We start from the raw sequence: 10,716 nt of genomic DNA, 5'->3' as shown, positions 1-10,716 counted from the left end.
TGGGGGCGGCAGATTAGGGGTTAATAAATCTAGGTAGGTGTCGGCGATGTTAGGGCAGGCAGATTATGAGTTAATAATATTTAACTAGTATTTGCGATGCGGGAGTGCGGCGGTTTAGGTATTAATATTTTTATTATAGTGGCGGCGATGTCCGGTTCGGCAGATTAGGGGTTAAAATATTTATTTTAGTGTTTGCAATGTGGGGGGGGGGGCTCGGTTTAGGGGTTAATAGGTAGTTTATGGGTGTAAGTGTACTTTTTAGCACTTTAGTTAAGAGTTTTATGCTACGGCGTTGTAGTGTAAAACTCTTAACTACTGACTTTTAAATGCGGTATCAGTCTTGACAGGAGAGGGACTACTGCTCACTTTTTGTCAGACTTGTAATACCGGCGTTATGCAAGTCCCATTGAAAATATAGGATACGCAATTGACGTAAATGGATTTGCGGTATTTCCGAGTCTGGCCAAAAAAATGAGCGTTGAGACTGTCATTTCAAGACTCGTAATACCAGCGGGTGTTATTGAGAGGTCCCAATGCTGCTTTTTAACCCTAACGCACAACTTGTAATCTAGCCGAATATTTCCAAATCAGAACTTTTTCCCATTGAACTTCAGGCAGATGAGCTGAAGACAATACAATCACTTGCTCATTTCCGCACACAGCCACAATCTATAATATATTTCTTAAATTCAGTGGTTATTCATAATTCATTTCTTAGTGTACATATTAGTAATTGCAGAACATATATCCCATACATTGGTACATTCACACAGTATTGATTTATGAAAACTTAATTTCACATTTTCATATTTTGAGTTACAAGTTAACAATGTGCAACTATTTCACTTCCAGATTCTTATATTAATGGGAACAATAAACTGCTGTGCCCAACTACAAAAGAAAAATAACTACCCACCATCTTATCATATTTTTTCCTGTACCTATTTTCAAATCAGTTTTCCATTTTTAAAGGACCACTAAACACAAATTGTAAAACTACATGATTTTGAAACCTTATATCTGAGAATAATTTTGTAATGAAAACTCCTGCTTTATTTTGTCAAATGAGAATATTGTTTTACGTTTAGTAATTTCACTGATTTTCTTTTCACCCAGAACAAAAAAATCCTTGCTAACCAATCACAAACTGATATTCAGCTATAGCATGAACTCTGGTTGCACCTGGGCAAATGAGAGAGACTGGGGAAGCCTGCCCTTTTTTTCCCCTTTAAGGGCCATAATACCCAAATGTTTAAACACTTGAAAGTGATGCAGTATAGCTGTAAAACGCTGACTAGAAAATATCTCCTGAACATCTCTATGTAAAAAAGAAAGATATTTTACCTCAAAAGTTTCTCAGTAGCCACCTCCCATTGTAAAGGATCTCTAAGCAGCATATTAGTATGTCTGTCCTGGGACAGCTTAGGGTATGAGCCTCGTGCACTCTCATATTATTTCCCTATTCAGCTTACTATGGCCTAGATTTAGAGTTTGGCGTTAGCCGTGAAAACCAGCGTTAGAGGCTCCTAACGCTGGTTTTAGGCTAACTCCGGTATTTGGAGTCACTCAAAATAGGATCTAACGCGCACTTTTCAGCCACGGCTTTTCCATACCGCAGATCCCCTTACGTCAATTGCGTATCCTATCTTTTCAATGGGATCTTTCTAACTCCGGTATTTAGAGTCGTGGCTGAAGTGAGCGTTAGACATCTAACGACAAAACTCCAGCTGCAGGAAAAAAGTCAGTAGTTAAGAGCTTTTTGGGCTAACGCCGGTTCATAAAGCTCTTAACTACTGTACTCTAAAGTACACTAACACCCATAAACTACCTATGTACCCTAAACCGAGGTCCCCCCACATCGCCGCCACTCTATTACATTTTTTTAACCCCTAATCTGCCGACCGCCACCTACGTTATACTTATGTACCCCTAATCTGCTGCCCCTAACACCGCCGACCCCTGTATTATATTTATTAACCCCTAATCTGCCCCCCACAACGTCTCCTCCACCTGCCTACACTTATTAACCCCTAATCTGCCGAGCGGACCGCACCGCTACTATTATAAAGTTATTAACCCCTAATCCGCCTCACTAACCCTATAATAAATAGTATTAACCCCTAATCTGCCCTCCCTAACATCGCCGACACCTAACTTCAATTATTAACCCCTAATCTGCCGACCGGAGCTCACCGCTATTCTAATAAATGGATTAACACCTAAAGCTAAGTCTAACCCTAACACTAACACCCCCCTAAATTAAATATAATTTTAATCTAACGAAATTAATTAACTCTTATTAAATAAATTATTCCTATTTAAAGCTAAATACTGTAAAATAAACCCTAATATAGCTACAATATAAATTATAATTACATTGTAGCTATTTTTGGATTAATATTTATTTTACAGGCAACTTTGTAATTATTTTAACCAGGTACAATAGCTATTAAATAGTTAAGAACTATTTAATAGTTACCTAGTTAAAATAATTACAAAATTACCTGTAAAATAAATCCTAACCTAAGTTACAATTAAACCTAACACTACACTATTAATACATTAATTAAATACAATATCTACAAATAACTACAATGAAATAAACTAACTAAAGTACAAAAAATAAAAAAGAACTAAGTTACAAAAAATAAAAAAAATCTACAAACATAAGAAAAATATTACAACAATTTTAAACTAATTACACCTACTCTAAGCCCCCTAATAAAACAACAAAGCCCCCCAAAATAAAAAATGCCCTACCCTATTCTAAATTACTAAAGTTAAAAGCTCTTTTACCTTACCAGCCCTGAACAGGGCCCTTTGCGGAGCATGCCCAAAGAAGTTTAGCTCTTTTGCCTGTAAAAAAAAACCATACAATACCCCCCCCCCAACATTACAACCCACCACCCACATACCCCTAATCTAACCCAAACCCCCCTTAAATAAACCTAACACTAAGCCCCTGAAGATCATCCTACCTTGTCTTCACCTCACCAGGTATCACCGATCCGTCCTGGCTCCAAAATCTTCATCCAACCCAAGCGGGGGTTGGTGATCCATCATCCGGTGGCTGAAGAGGTCCAGAAGAGGCTCCAAAGTCTTCATCCTATCCGGGAAGAAGAGGCGATCCGGACCGGCAACCATCTTGATCCAAGCGGCATCTTCTATCTTCATCCGATGACGACCGGCTCCATCCTGAAGACCTCCACCGCGGACCCATCTTCTTCCGGTGACGTCCAACTGAAGAATGACGGTTCCTTTAAGTGACGTCATCCAAGATGGCGTCCCTCGAATTCCGATTGGCTGATAGGATTCTATCAGCCAATCGGAATTAAGGTAGGAATATTCTGATTGGCTGATGGAATCAGCCAATCAGAATCAAGTTCAATCCAATTGGCTGATCCAATCAGCCAATCAGATTGAGCTCGCATTCTATTGGATGTTACGATTGGCTGATTGGATCAACCAATCGGATTGAACTTGACCCTGCTGGTCATCTTGTATAGTGTACCCTACTTGTCATCCTGTAAAGTGTACCCTGCTTGTCATCCTGCATAGTGTGCCCTGCTGGTCCTTCTGTGTAGTGTACCTAGGGTTGCCACCTCGGCCATGTTTTCCTGGACACTTATGAGTTATACATGCTGCAGGGTGTGCAGGTAGGAACATGAATAGTGCTGTTCAGTGTCACTATTTGTGTACTGTTTAGTGTTGGAATTCATATTCCTACCTGCACACCCTGCAGCATTCTATTGGCTGTTCCGATCAGCCAATAGAATGCGAGCTCAATCTGATTGGCTGATTGGATCAGCCAATAGGATTGAACTTGATTCTGATTGGCTGATTCCATCAGCCAATCAGAATATTCCTACCTTAATTCCGATTGGCTGATAGAATCCTATCAGCCAATAGGAATTCGAGGGACGCCATCTTGGATGACGTCCCTTAAAGGAACCGTCATTCTTCAGTTGGACGTCGCCGGAAGAAGATGGGTTCACGGTGGAGGTCTTCAGGATGTAGACGGTCGTCATCGGATGAAGATAGAAGATGCCACTTGGATCAAGATGGTTGCCGGTCCAGATCGCCTCTTCTTCCCGGATAGGATGAAGACTTTGGAGCCTCTTCTGGACCTCTTCAGCCACCGGATGATGGATCGCCAACCCCCGCTTGGGTTGGATGAAGATTTTGGAGCCAGGACGGATCGGTGATACCTGGTGAGGTGAAGACAAGGTAGGATGATCTTCAGGGGCTTAGGGTTTATTTAAGGGGGGTTTGGGTTAGATTAGGGGTATGTGGGTGGTGGGTTGTAATGTTGGGGGGGTATTGTATGTTTTTTTTTACAGGCAAAAGAGCTGAACCTCTTGGGGCATGCCCCGCAAAGGGCCCTGTTCAGGGCTGGTAAGGTAAAAGAGCTTTTAACTTTAGTAATTTAGAATAGGGTAGGGCATTTTTTATTTTGGGGGGCTTTGTTGTTTTATTAGGGGGCTTAGAGTAGGTGTAATTAGTTTAAAATTGTTGTAATATTTTTCTTATGTTTGTAGATATTTTTTTATTTTTTGTAACTTAGTTCTTTTTTATTTTTTGTACTTTAGTTAGTTTATTTCATTGTAGTTATTTGTAGATATTGTATTTAATTAATGTATTGATAGTGTAGTGTTAGATTAAATTGTAGGTAATTGTAGGTATTTTATTTAATTAATTTAATGATAGTATAGTGTTAGGTTTAATTGTAACTTAGGTTAGGTTTTATTTTACAGGTAAATTTGTAATTATTTTAACTATTTTAGCTATTAAATAGTTCTTAACTATTTAATAGCTATTGTACCTGGTTAAAATAATTACAAAGTTGCCTGTAAAATAAATATTAATCCTAAAATAGTTACAATGTAATTATAATTTATATTGTAGCTATATTAGGGTTTATTTTACAGGTAAGTATTTAGCTTTAAATAGGAATAATTTATTTAATAAGAGTTAATTAATTTCGTTAGATTAAAATTATATTTAATTTATTGGGGTGTTAGTGTTAGGGTTAGATTTAGCTTTGGGGGTTAATCCATTTATTAGAATAGCGGTGAGCTCCGGTCGGCAGATTAGGGGTTAATAATTGAAGTTAGGTGTCGGCGATGTTAGGGAGGGCAGATTAGGGGTTAATACTATTTATTATAGGGTTAGTGAGGCGGATTAGGGGTTAATAACTTTATTATAGTAGCGCTCAGGTCCGCTCGGCAGATTAGGGGTTAATAAGTGTAGGCAGGTGGAGGCGACGTTGTGGGGGGCAGATTAGGGGTTAATAAATATAATATAGGGGTCGGAGGTTTTAGGGGCAGCAGATTAGGGGTACATAAGGATAATGTAAGTAGCGGCGGTTTACGGAGCGGCAGATTAGGGGTTAAAAATAAAATGCAGGTGTCAGCGATAGCGGGGGCGGCAGATTAGGGGTTACTAAGTGTAAGGTTAGGGGTGTTTAGACTCGGGGTACATGTTAGGGTGTTAGGTGCAGACTTAGGAGGTGTTTCCGCATAGCAAACAATGGGGCTGCGTTAAGAGCTGAACGCGGCTTTTTTGCAGGTGTTAGGTTTTTTTTCAGCTCAAACAGCCCCATTGTTTTCTATGGGGGAATCGTGCACGAGCACGTTTTTGAGGCTGGCCGCTTGCGTAAGCAACTCTGGTATTGAGAGTTGAAGCTGCGTTAAAAATGCTCTACGCTCCTTTTTTGGAGCCTAACGCAGCCTTTATGTGGACTCTCAATACCAGAGTTATTTTTATGGTGCGGCCAGAAAAAAGCCGGCGTTAGATTTTCGGGTCGTTACCGACAAAACCTCCAAATCTAGCCGTATGAAATCTCATGAGAGTTAAGTCAAATCTCATGAGATCACAGTAAAAGAGTTCATTTCTTCATTTTTATATTTTTTTTACCTGCAGCTGGGCAACAGCTGAGTATAACTTTTTACACAGAACTTACTCTGCTGAGCTGAGGAGATTATGAGGTAAAATATCTTCCTTTTTTACATAGAGATGCTCAGGTTATACAGTTATACTGCATCAGTTTCAAGTGATTTAGCATATGAGTATTATGTCCCTTTAAGGTGGTTTAACACTGATTCGACTTAGTTGAATACAAAATATTTTGCATTTACATGTACATATTTGCACTATCTTTATACACATATGTATGTTTACATCAAGTTAAATGTTTTCATGTGATAACACAGCAATCTGAACTATGAGTAACAGGTTAATATTTGAGCGTTTCCAATAAATTAAATTTAACAAGTTGCGATAGCCTTATAATATTTACCTACGTATTAAGCATAGCGATGTGTTAATTTGTGGTTTTGTTACCTTGTTATAAAATAGGGAGTAGCCTATGTATGACTACTTATGTTTACAGGGAAACCCAAAATAGACCAGTGGCGTCATACGGCCCCATGGTCATAGCATCTGTTTGTTTTACTGGATAACGGTGAGCGCTAGTTTGCAAGCCTTTGTGCTATCCTGTTTTTTGGATGTATTTTTTTAACCAACTTAATAAAGTTTCCTACATTTTACCTACTGAGATGAGCTTGGCTGGAGTTTTGTTCTATTTTCCTATGTTTGTTTCATCAAAGTTTCCATAGGGCTCTTGTAGGATTGGAGGAGGTTCCAACACCGCCAATCAGGTGGCTCGCTGTTCAGGAGGATTGTATCTCATTTGGATGCAAGCCGAGTCGTTACTCAATGAGGAAGAGTGGAAGACATCGGCTCCACAGATTTGTTACTATGTAACCGTGAGTTGTGGGTCTATAAAATAAATCTCTCCCATCTTGTGATATTGCTATTGACCCGTGAAATATTACAGGATATGTTTACCAGCCATTTATGAATTGTACGCTGTCTCACGGCTACACCTCAGTTATTTTGTTTGCCCGCGTAACTATTTTTTCTCTCTGTTTATACCGTTCAAATATTGTCTCGCTACTTTACACAGTTTATTCTTAGTTTGAATAAAAATAGAGAAGCGCTCAACCTGGGAACGAACAATAGCATAATAGCTTGTTCTATAACTAGTTACCACCCAAGAAGCAGCCTCATTTTGCTCAACATGTGCCTTTCACAGAGAAGAACTTTCCTGAAGCATATCAGTCTGATCCTGACTTCACAGTACAGTCCAGCCCCGAAATACCAGGCAATCCCTCTCTGAACGAGACAAACAGCAAAACCCCAGACGTACGTTTCAGCCTATTGTGGGCCTCCTCAGAGAGGTGCAGCCATATTCTACTAGGCACACTGAGCAATGGGTCCACGTCTGGATTCCCGCATCACACTTAGGGAGACTTCCCTAAGTGTCATAATTTGCATAAATAAAAAGAGAGAAGTGCTCAACCTGGGAACAAACAATATCATAATAGCTTGTTCTATAGCTAGTTACCACCCAAGAAGCAGCCTATTTTTGCTCAACATGTGCCTTTCACAGAGAACTTTCCTGAAGCATATCAGTCTGATCCTGACTTCAAGGTACGGTCCAGCCCCGAAATACCAGGCAATCCCTCTCTAAACGAGAGAAACAGCAAAACCCCAAGCATATGTTTCAGCCTATTGTAGGCCTTGTCAGTGAGGTGCATCACACTTAGGGAGACTTCCCAAAATGTCATAATTTGCATAAATAAAAAGAGAGAAGCGCTCAACCTGGAAACGAACAATAGCATAATAGCTTGTTCTATGGCTAGTTACCACCCAAGAAGCAGCCTCTCTTTGTTCAATATGTGCCTTTCACAGAGAAGAACTTTCCTGAAGCATATCAGTCTGATCCTGACTTTACAGTACAGTCCAGCCCCGAAATACCAGGCAATCTCTCTCTGAACGAGAGAAACAGCAAAACCCCAGACATACGTTTCAGACTATTGTGGGCCTCGTCAGTGAAGTGCAGCCATATTCCTCTAGGCACACTGAGCAATGGGTCCATGTCTGGATTCCGGCATCACACTTATTGAGACTTCCCTAAGTGTCATAATTTGCATAAATAAAAAGAGAAAAGTGTTCATCCTTGGAACAAACAATAGCATAATAGCTTGTTCTATGGCTAGTTACCACCCAAGAAGCAGCCTCTTTTTGCTCAACATGTGCCTTTCATAGAGAAGAACTTTCCTGAAGCATATAAGTCTGATCCTGACTTCACAGTACAGTCCAGCCCCGAAATACCAGGCAATCCCTCTCTGAACGAGAGAAAAAGGAAAACCCCAGATGTACGTGTCAGCCTATTATTGGCCTCGTCAGTGAGGTGCAGCCATATTCCTCTAGGCATAGCGATGTGTTAATTTGTGGTTTTGTTTTGCTACCTTGTTATGAAATATTGAGTAGCCTATGTATGACTACTTATGTTTACAGGGAAACCCCAAAACGCACCAGTGGCTTCATACGGCCCCATGGTCATAGCATCTGTTTGTTTTACTGAATAGCGGTGAGCACTAGTTTGCAAGCCTTTGTGTTATGGTGTTTTTCGGATGTATTTTTTTAACAAACTTAATAAAGTTTCCTACATTTTACCTACTGAGATGAGCTTGGCTGGAGTTGTGTTCTATTTTCCTATGTTTGTTTCATCAAAGTTTCCATAGGGCTCTCGTAGGTTTGGAGGAGGTTCCAACGCCAATCAGGTGGTTCGCTGTTCAGGAGGATTGGATCTCGTTTGGATACAAGCCGAGTCGTTACTCGATGAGGAAGAGTGGAAGACATCGGATAAACAGATTTGTTACTATGTAACCGTGAGTTGTGGGTCTATAAATTAAATCTCTCCCATCTTGTGATATTGCGATTGACCCGTGAAATATTACAGGATATGTTTACCAGCCATTTATGAATTGTACGCTGTCTCACGGCTACACCTCGGTTATTTTGTTTGACTACGGAACAATTTTTTCTCTCTGTTTATACCGTTCAAATATTTTCTCGCTACTTTACACAGTTTATTCTTAGTTTGAATAAAAAGAAAGAAGCGCTCAACCTTGGAACGAACAATAGCATAATAGCTTGTTCTATAACTAGTTACCACCCAAGAAGCAGCCTCATTTTGCTCAACATGTGCCTTTCACAGAGAAGAACTTTCCTGAAGCATATCAGTCTGATCCTGACTTCACAGTACAGTCCAGCCCCGAAATACCAGGCAATCCCTCTCTGAACGATACAAACAGCAAAACCCCAGACATACGTTTCAGACTATTGTGGGCCTCCTCAGAGAGGTGCAGCCATATTCCTCTAGGCACACTGAGCAACGTGTCCATGTATGGATTCCGACATCACACTTATTGAGACTTCCCTAAGTGTCATAATTTGCATAAATAAAAAGAGAGAAGTGCTCAACCTGGGAATGAACAATAGCATAATAGCTTGTTCTATGGCTAGTTACCACCCAAGAAGCAGCCTCTTTTTGCTCAACATGTGCCTTTCATAGAGAAGAATTTTCCTGAAGCATATAAGTCTGATCCTGACTTCACAGTACAGTCCAGTCCCGAAATACCAGGCAATCCCTCTCTGAACAAGAGAAACAGCAAAACCCCAGATGTACGTTTCAGCCTATTGTGGGCCTCGTCTAGGCACACTGAGCAATGGGTCCATGTCTGGATTCCTGGATCACACTTAAGGAAACTTCCCTAAGTGTCATAATTTGCATAAATAAAGAGAGAAGCGCTCAACCTGGGAACGAACAATAGCATAATAGCTTGTTCTATGGCTAGTTACCACCCAAGAAGCAGCCTCTTTTTGGATATGGTTGCACCTCACTGACGAGGCCCACAATAGGCCGAAACGTATGTCTGGGGTTTTGCTGTTTCTCTCATTCAGAGAGGGATTGCCTGGTATTTCGGGGCTGGACTATACTGTGAAGTGAGGATCAGACTGATATGCTTCAGGAAAGTTCTTCTCTGTGAAAGGCACATGTTGAGCAAAAAGAGGCTGCTTCTTGGGTGGTAACTAGCCATAGAACAAGCTATTACGCTATTGTACGTTCCCAGGTTGAGCTCTTCTCTCTTTTTATTTATGCAAATTATGACTCTTAGGGAAGTCTCCCTAAGTGTGATGCGGGAATCCAGATGTGGACCCGTTGCTCAGTGTGCCTAGATGGATATGGCTGAACCTCACTGACGAGGCCCACAATATGCTGAAACGTACATCTGGGGTTTTGCTATTTCTCTTGTTCAGAGAGGGATTGCCTGGTATTTCGGGGCTGGACTGCACTGTGAAGTCAGGATCAGACTGATATGCTTCAGGAAAGTTCTTCTCTGTGAAAGGCACATGTTGAGCAAAAAGAGGCTGCTTCTTGGGTGGTAACTAGCCATAGAACAAGCTATTATGCTATTGTTCGTTCCCAAGTTGAGCGCTTCTCTCTTTTTATTTATTCTTAGTTTGAGTATTTAGCCATCTGTGTGTTCATATTTAACGTTAGTTTATTACATATTATAATCAAACCAAGATCAAGCAGATATAGTTAATATATGTAATCAAATGCACAATCAGCATAACATACTTGGCTTGTAACAGGCATAGTGAAAATATAACCTGCTGTTAATTATGTAGGCTCTTAGTGCCGTTACCAAACTTGCTAATATTGCAGCTTGATCTAAGGCTACATCGTGTACATTCATTCAATATATTGATAAGCTAATAATCATGTCCCTCTCACAAAAACAAATGACTATGTAAAACCAAGTTCACTCCATATTAATTAAATTTAAGGAGTCCCCAACC

This window comes from Bombina bombina, chromosome 2 (genome assembly GCF_027579735.1).
Source record: "Bombina bombina isolate aBomBom1 chromosome 2, aBomBom1.pri, whole genome shotgun sequence".
NCBI lineage: Eukaryota > Metazoa > Chordata > Amphibia > Anura > Bombinatoridae > Bombina > Bombina bombina.
The sequence above is the reverse complement of the archived record's forward strand: the minus strand, read 5'-3'. Positions refer to the sequence as shown.